Source organism: Neophocaena asiaeorientalis, unplaced genomic scaffold (genome assembly GCF_003031525.2).
Source record: "Neophocaena asiaeorientalis asiaeorientalis breed wild unplaced genomic scaffold, Neophocaena_asiaeorientalis_V1.1 scaffold92, whole genome shotgun sequence".
Lineage (NCBI taxonomy): Eukaryota > Metazoa > Chordata > Mammalia > Artiodactyla > Phocoenidae > Neophocaena > Neophocaena asiaeorientalis.
The window spans coordinates 7,688,669-7,697,133 of record NW_020174057.1 but is presented as its reverse complement, the minus strand read 5'-3'; the positions used below and the strand labels follow the sequence as shown (position 1 = coordinate 7,697,133).

The 8,465-nt window shown below is 35.8% G+C and overlaps 1 pseudogene; it reads right to left on the bottom strand.

Moving 5' to 3' along the window:
• Positions 1 to 6,779: 6,779 nt before the first annotated feature.
• Positions 6,780 to 7,125, bottom strand: LOC112405840 (60S ribosomal protein L30-like; annotated as a pseudogene).
• Positions 7,126 to 8,465: the final 1,340 nt, after the last annotated feature.

Genomic DNA, 8,465 nt, shown 5'->3' with positions numbered 1-8,465 from the left:
AAAGTCCCTCACTATTATTGTGTTATTGTCAATTTCCTCTTATATAGCTGTTAGCAGTTGCGTTATGTATTGTGGTGTTCCTATGCTGGGTGCATATGTCCTATGACCATTTTCTTAATTGTTTGGGGTTTGTTTTTGTAGGTCCTTTTCTTCTCTTGTGCTTTGCAGTTAGAGAACTTCCTTTAGCATTTGTTGTAGAGCTGGTTTGGTGGTGCTGAATTCTGTTAGCTTTTGCTTGTCTGTAAAGCTTTTGATTTCTCCATCAAATCTGAATGAGATCCTTGCTGTTTAGAGTAATCTTGGTTGTAGGTTCTTCCCTTTTATCACTTTAAGTATATCATGCCACTCCCTTCTGGCTTGTAGAGTTTCTGCTGAGAAATCAGCTGTTAACCTTATGGGAGGTCCCTTGTATGGTATTTGTCGTTTTTCCCTTGCTGCGTTCAATAATGTTTCTTTGTCTTTAATTTTTGCCAATTTGATTACTATGTGTCTCAGCGTGTTTCTCCTTGGGTTTATCCTGTATGGGACTCTGAGCTTCCTGGACTTGGGTGGCTATTTCCTTTCCCGTGTTAGGGAAGTTTTCGGCTATAATCTCTTCAAATATTTTCTCTGGTCCTTTCTCTCTCTCTTCTCCTTCTGGAGTCCCTATAATGCAAATGTTGTTGCATTTAATGTTGTTCCAGTGGTCTCTTAGGCTGTCTTCATTTCTTTACATTCTTTTTTCTTTAGTCTGTTCCACAGCAGTGAATCCCACCATTCTGTCTTCCAGGTTACTTATCCATTCTTCTGCCTCAGTTTTTCTGCTATTGATTCCTTCTAGTGTAGTTTTCATTTCAGTTATTTTATTGCTCATCTCTGTTTGTTTGTTCTTTAATTCTTCTAGGTCTTTGTTAAACATTTCTTGCATCTTCTCGATCTTTGCCTCCATTCTTTTTCCGAGGTCCTGGATCATCTTCACTATCATTATTCTGAATTCTTTTTCTGGAAGGTTGCCTATCTCCACTTCATGTAGTTGTTTTTCTATGGTTTTATCTTGTTCCTTCATCTGGTACATAGCCGTCTGCCTTTTCATCACGTGTGTCTTTCTGTGAACGTTATTTCTTCTTAATAGTAGACATGGCATACAAATCTGCCAAGGTTTCTTCAGGGTGAGGCTCTATTAGCTGTTGAAAGGCAAGGAAATCCTTCTGTCTCTAATTTGATTTTTACATAATGTTTTGGCATTTGACTATTAAATTAAACTCTCCTTTCTTCCCTAGCTCTAAAGAGGTAGCTTTTACACTTCAAAAATAAAGTTTAAGGCTCCAAATGTCAAAGGTGAACAAGTGTATCAAAGTAACTACATTAATTTCTGTTACTTACATATTCACATCTAAGGAAGAAAATGTCATAACCTAGTTTATAAATATGAACAACCTTTTAAATTAAAGATAAATCATCTTTGCATCTGTACTTAAAAGTCAACAACACCATAGGTGAGCATCTGACCATAATTTGTTCATCAATAATTTCTTAGTTATCAGTATTACTGGCTCAGTCCCTTGAGCACTTGGAAATGAGAGAAATGAGATTGCTTGTTCAGAATCAAGAATTTAGGTCCACATCAGGAGGACATGAAAAGATATTTTAAAGAGGAAAAATGCCTTTTAGATTTGCAAAATTTGGCTATAATCAGACTAAAGATATTAATCTAGTGAAAAGACTGTAAGTCAGGTGGCAGTTGACCAGCTGTGAGAGCATATAAAAGGAAGCTTGCAAAGGCACACCACACCATGGAAGAGAAAAGCACCAAAAAGCAGTAACATGAATAAAATATTTTAAGTGTATGTATAATTAATGAATAAAAAAAACTATGCTTATAAAGTCTAAAAATTTTAATCATGTACCAAAGTAAAAATCATAGAATCATAAATATTTACATTTGAGAAGAACTGAAGGGGCATATGGCCTACCTTCTCCTCAATAATCCTCTTTCAGAAACATCCAAGATATTTTGAACACTTTCAGTTTTTGTTCTCTGCCCAGCAAGCTGCCCTCTCCCCTTTGGACCGAAGATGTCAATGTGCCCGTCGATTCTGTCAGTTCATTTCTGACCCACCGTAAAAGTAGCACACATAAAACTAACATTTATTCACTAGTTAGATGAGTTGTTTCCTAAAATAAATGGCAGAAATGGTTCATGTAAACAGAGAGTTAAAAGTAGGGATTATTTTCAGACACTCTGCTGGAGTTTTGGATTTGGGTGGCCTCTGGGGGAGAAGGGTGTATTCTCTTGATTTTCCCATTGCTCCTTTCCCCAGGCTATGTAGTGGTGGCAGGAACTTTAGACTGGGTGCAGGAAGGCACTGGCCTTGATGAAGAGTAAAGTACCCATCACACTAGAGGTTATATTAGCCTACTCATCACTGGTTTGCCATCAACTCTATGAGGAGCATGATACTACTTGTTTTTCATAACCATGTCATGTAATTTTCACAACATGCCTTCAAGGTAGTTTTATTATCAGCCAGCCATGGAGATGTTAAGAACCTTGTCCATGATCATTGTTTAGAGTTTATATTTGAACACAGGGCTACCTGGCTCCAAATGTCAGGGGAGACACTAGCTGCCATGACAACATTCTCTTAGTCTCCTTTCACCAATGCCTGGCTCTCCTCTCATTGCCCACCTGCATGGCTCCCCCCATAATCTCTTAGTTCTTTTCCTCATATAAGGCTTATTACAGTTCATATTATTTTTTTAAAATCATGCATTTATTATATATATACTACTGAAAAACTTGAAAATACAGATAAATAACAACAAAAAAGAATACCCAAAACAAAACAAAAATTGCTTAAACTGTAGTTCTACTACCCAGAGATAGCCATTGTTAACCATTGCTATACTGATACAACTTTAGGTTGCTTCTGTTTTACTGAACACATTCGTAAATGGCATCATATTATAATACTGCTCTATATCCTGCATTTTATTATCATTTTTCCATTTCTGTAAGTAGACATGTTCATCAGTATGTGTGTCTGGGTTTTTGAAACTGTTATATTAATTGAACTTTGCATCAAGTGTCTCAACTCACTACTTTTAAAAATTATTTGTTTCTGAGTATAATATATTTTTAGTATTAAAAAAAACTGTAGTAATTATATCATGTAGCAACTGAAAGCCTCCCTTGTGGTTTGGTTAGTGTACATACAATTCTTTATTTGATTTCTTTCAAAGTAGTTTTTAAAAAAAAAAAAAATTTATTTATTTTTTACTACGTTGTGTCTTCGTTGCTGCACACGGGCTTTCTCTAGTTGCCGTTGTGGTGCGCGGGCTTCTCATCGCGGTGGCTCCTCTTGCTGCAGAGCACGGGTTCTAGGTACGTGAGCTTCAGTAGTTGTGGCTTGCGGGCTCAATAGCGCAGGCTCAGTAGTTGTGGCTCATGGGCTTAGTTGCTCTGTGGCATGTGGGATCTTCCTGGACCAGGGCTTGAACCCATGTCCCCTGCGTTGGCAGGCGGATTCTTAACCACTGCACCACCAGGGAAGTCCCTCAAAGTAGTTTTGATATTGGTGGATGTTTCTCTTTGAAGATTTCTTTATGTCAACAGATACTCCAGTAAACTGAGAGATTTGGGTATGTATACAAGGATAGAAGAAGTGTGCCTTGGTACTTATGTATTTTAATTAGGGGAAAAATTCTTATTTATTTTGTAAACAAATAGAGATTGTGGTTAAAAAAATAATGTTTTCTTAGTGTACATTTATCCAAAGTTAATTGGTGAATTTATTAAAAATTAAAGTCTTTTAACCAAATGTAAATTAAAATTCTCAGTTTTTATTGTCTCTTTAAAATTACTCATCATACAATACTTTCAGCCTCTTAAAAATATTAACTAATAGTACTATTTCAAATATTTTATAAACAAAGCACTGCTCTAGAACACTGCTGGTGAAATATACAGCTCTACATTTGGAAGTTAAATGCATTAGAGAAATATAATGTGAGCCACGATACAAGCCACATAAGTACTTAAAACAGTAGAAACAGTAAAAGCAAACAAAAAAACCAAAACCAGATGACAATCATTAATCTTAATAGTATATTTTATATATGACCCAATATATCCAAAACATTATTATGTTAATACTTAGTCAAATAAAAAGTTTTACATCCTTTTATTTGATTGTAAGATGTTTTACATTCTTTTTTTTTGTATTGTCTTCTAAATCTAGTATATATTTTGCATTTGCAGCACATTTTACTTTGTACTTAGACACATTTTGAGTGCCCAATAGCTACATATAGCTAGTGTCCATTATATTGAAAGGCACAGCCCTAGACATCAACAACTGTTGATGTACTAATAATTAGCTATATAGATTTAAGACTAAAGTACAAATTCTGAATCCAAACTTTAAAAAATCTAGATAAAAACAATGATTTGCCACGTATTTTTCTTGGGTATGCATTTATGAGGCAATTGGCTCTGGTTAGAAATCCAAGCTAAGTTCAAGCAAAAAGGTAACTAATTAATCTCAATGCAAAATTAGCCTGGAGCATCAATTACTGATTATGTCATGACAAGTACATAGTATATATCTCATATGTTGTTCTGTGATTGATTGGGATTATAAGACGTTGGTCTTTTAGCATTATGCTCTGACTCACCCAGCTGGTCTTGGATATATTTCCAACAGGACACTGAAAAACTTCAGTAGATTGATAATTATTTGTATGAGATGACCATTTTTTGTTAGGAAACCAGAGTTTGGTGATATCTATAGAAAGATATGGGGCTTAGGACAGAAGACATGAAGAATATGCCAATATCCAGATTTCATTTAATCTGTATTCCATTACAGTAAACAGAGGATTGGGAATTTGTGTTCAAGGAGATTGGAGAAGTAAGCACTCTGCTTTATTAGAGGACACCTTATAATTTAATGGATAGGATTTATAATTCTGTTACTGCTTATCTATACAAAGGATAGAATATTTCTTTGGGTAAACTGGAGTGCTTTTAATTCATCTTTGTATCCTCTTTAGATAACATATTTGGAAATGAATGAAAAACAGTAGTAATTAATGTTAATAATATATAGCTATCTCCTTTCTTAAAAAATAAAATAATGAACACAAATCTCACATATTAAAAAAGTGACCTTTTAACAATAAAAACAGAAGAAAGAAAACACACACACACACTCACACACACTCATACACAGGGAAGAGTAAGGAACATGAGAATAATACTCCAAAATATTCATTCCCTAAAAAACATATTCCCCAAAGAGAAGAGAAAATCTGAATTCAGTTGAGAACTATTTTTAATCAGACTGTGTGAAAAGTAAATGATTTGATAGTAAGTCCACAGATGAGCCAGACTAAATTGGTTGACTTAATCAGTCCTTTACTACCTGTAAATGATAAGTTCTTTTTTCAAACAGCTGAAATATTTAATTGAAAAATATTCATAATGAATGCTTTATTGCACCTCTTCTTAACTCCAGCATTCCTTTCAGAGTTTTGAGTTTACAGAATCAAATTATTAAAATCGTGTTTCCTGTTTGACGAAACTGAAATGGTAAAGCACCAACATTAGTGAGAGCATCTTCCTTAGCATAGAAGTTCAGCCGTATTTATTTACTATTTACCATACGGTTTCTCAATAAGAAGCATTTCTCACCTTATTTATTAGCTCATTAAGAAAAATATGGTTTGATTTTTATCCTGCATACATAAAGATTGCTTCTCCCACTTACTTCAGATGATGAAAAAAGATGTCTCCTGGCTGGATGAAGGTGATGAATCTCTCGTTTATGTTTTATAGTTATAGCTTTATGATTAGAGAAAGAAAAAGAAGTAGGGAAATACACAAAACACTAGATCTTGAAGAGCTCAAAGGGAAAACAACAGAACACTTCAAAGGCGGGAATAGAAAAATTTTAGAGCAAAATGCTAAAACAGATTATAAGGAATTTAGAAGCTAATATGAATATTTAGAAATTAAACAGTACTTTTCTTGTGATGGTAAGGAAAGTTATATTTAACAGGTTTTCATTCTCTCTTTTTATTCTTCCTCTACTCTGTGATCTACATGACTACACATACCCACAGCTTGCAAAAATCTTTTATGAATAGCTCTGTCAAAATAGGTTACTTCAAGTTGAACAAAATAAAAATCTTAAATTTGAATGCACAGTAAGAAATTATTTCCAGAATTGTGTTCTGTGGAACAACACTACCACTAAAAACCCAGGAGAAAAAGGCCTCTGTGGTCGAAGTTTGGGGAAATGCTATATATACTTCTCTTCTGCAGATTTACAATGGGCTTTTTCATGTTAAGGTTCTGATAAATCCTGTAGTAAAGACTTTGTATAGCCTAATATATTTCAAATTTATTTAAACAGGAAGTCTGTTTAAAATCTAGCATCTTGTGGAACAGATGTTTAAGAGAAAAAATATTTGGGGAAATGCTACTGTAGACCCATAGTATTTACTTTGGTTACAGCTCCAAAGTAAATTTTGAGTATTATCAAATTCATAAAACCCAGAAATTAAGAAACTAAGAAACAGATGTTTGGGGATTAGCTAGGCTAGCAAGGTAACTTGCTTATCAAAACCAACATCACAGCCCATGAGATATAAATTTATGCTAGATGCTTTCATTACAAGATCTTTGTTTCTCCAGATGTTTATGTCTCAGAAGAGCCATATGGTAGTAACGCCTTTTTTTTTTAATTTTTAAAACAAGCTCTGGCCAATTTTATTAAAGAAAAATTGTGCACGATTTACTTTTCACCAGTCTGTTCTCGCATGCCTCTAATAATATCAGAATCACCTGGATCAGTGATAGCCAGTGTGCATACTCTGTAGTATTTTCAACACACTGTGCCCAATTCAATATTATTGCCACTGTAGTGACGGACACCAGTTTTGGCCAACATGGCATAATACTCTATTTCAGATTTCCTCAAGGCTGGGCAGTTGTTGGCAAGGATGACCAATTTCGCTTTGCCGTGTCCGATCATTTTCAGTCTGCTTGTACCCCAGCACGTACTTTCCACTTTTTGTAACCAGTTGGAGCCTAGAGTTGATCGACTCCAGTGACTTCTCCATCTTCTTTGTGGCCACCATCTTCCTGCCTTAGGTGCGGGATGCCCCCAACCAAGAGCAGCCACCATGATGGCCGGAGAGTGAGAAAGGGGTAGTAATGTCTTTATTCTCATTATAGTTGAATAAATCATGGAAATTTTGTGATCACTGATAAGTAGTTGGAACTGCAAATAATAAGTCTATGATAGCCAAGGATTAGAGATGCAGCATAGTCACTTAATAGCTTTGTGACCTAGCTGTTTACCATCTCTGTCGCTAAGTTTTTACATCTATGAGTTTGGGTAATAGTAGTTCCTACCATGTAGAGTTCATAAAAATTCAATGAGTTAGTATTTGTTAAAGTTCTTAGAACAGTAGTTTGATAAGTGCTATTTAAGGATTGCAAAATGAAACATAAAATACTTTCTTCATCAGTCTTATGCCTGAACATGGATGTCACAGATACGGATTTGTAAACTGTGGGCAGCAGTTTTGTGTCCCCATGAGTGGTAGGAAAATAGGAAGGAAGAGAAAGAGAAACAGAAAGGCTACCCAGTGCATCAAATGCATCAACTGCTCCACTTCCACACATTTGAGAAAATTTTTATTTTTTGTCATTTGTGGGGTTTGGTTTGTTTGTTTAAATGTGGTCTTAAGACCAGCATCAGAAGCTAAAGTTGAAATTCCTGTGTGCCACCCAGACTGCTAGAAACAGAATCAGAATTTGTGAGGGTGTGGCTCAGAAAAGTGCATGTTTAACAGACACTTCCAGTGGTTCTCAAACATACTGGAGTTTAAGAACCTCTACAAAAAAAAACAACATAAAGAGTTCAGGTAAATAACGTATTGGTTGACATTGAGAAGCAGAAAGAGGAAAAAGTACTATGTTTTGGCATCTCCACATGGTCCCCACAAGCCGCCTGGGTCCCTGATGGTTTTACACTTGTGATTTTAAGAGGTTATGGTCTTTTAATAAACTGATCTTTTCTTAAATTAAAAAAAAAGAACCTCTACCAGATACAGTTCAAAGTCTGTAACTGTGCAGGGCTTCTTATGGTTGGCCTCGTCTAGTCTGCTCAGGTTCACACCGTCAGTTTGCCCAAGTAACACAAATCCGAAAACCGATGGCTTAACTAAAACTACTTAAGGCATTTCCCCTCTGATGGTGGGAGAGAAGTCTGTGATAGACTGTGCAGGGTCCACAGAGCTGTTCTCTCCTATCTCGGGGCTGCAGGCTCCTTGCATCTTTCTGCTCAACCATCCTCAGCACTTGCTTGTTACCTTGTGGTGATGTGGCGTTGTCCTTCCTCTGGGCATCATGTTTACATTCCAGGCAGGGAGAACAGGAAGGGAAAAGGGCAAAAGGCCCATCCCAACTGAGC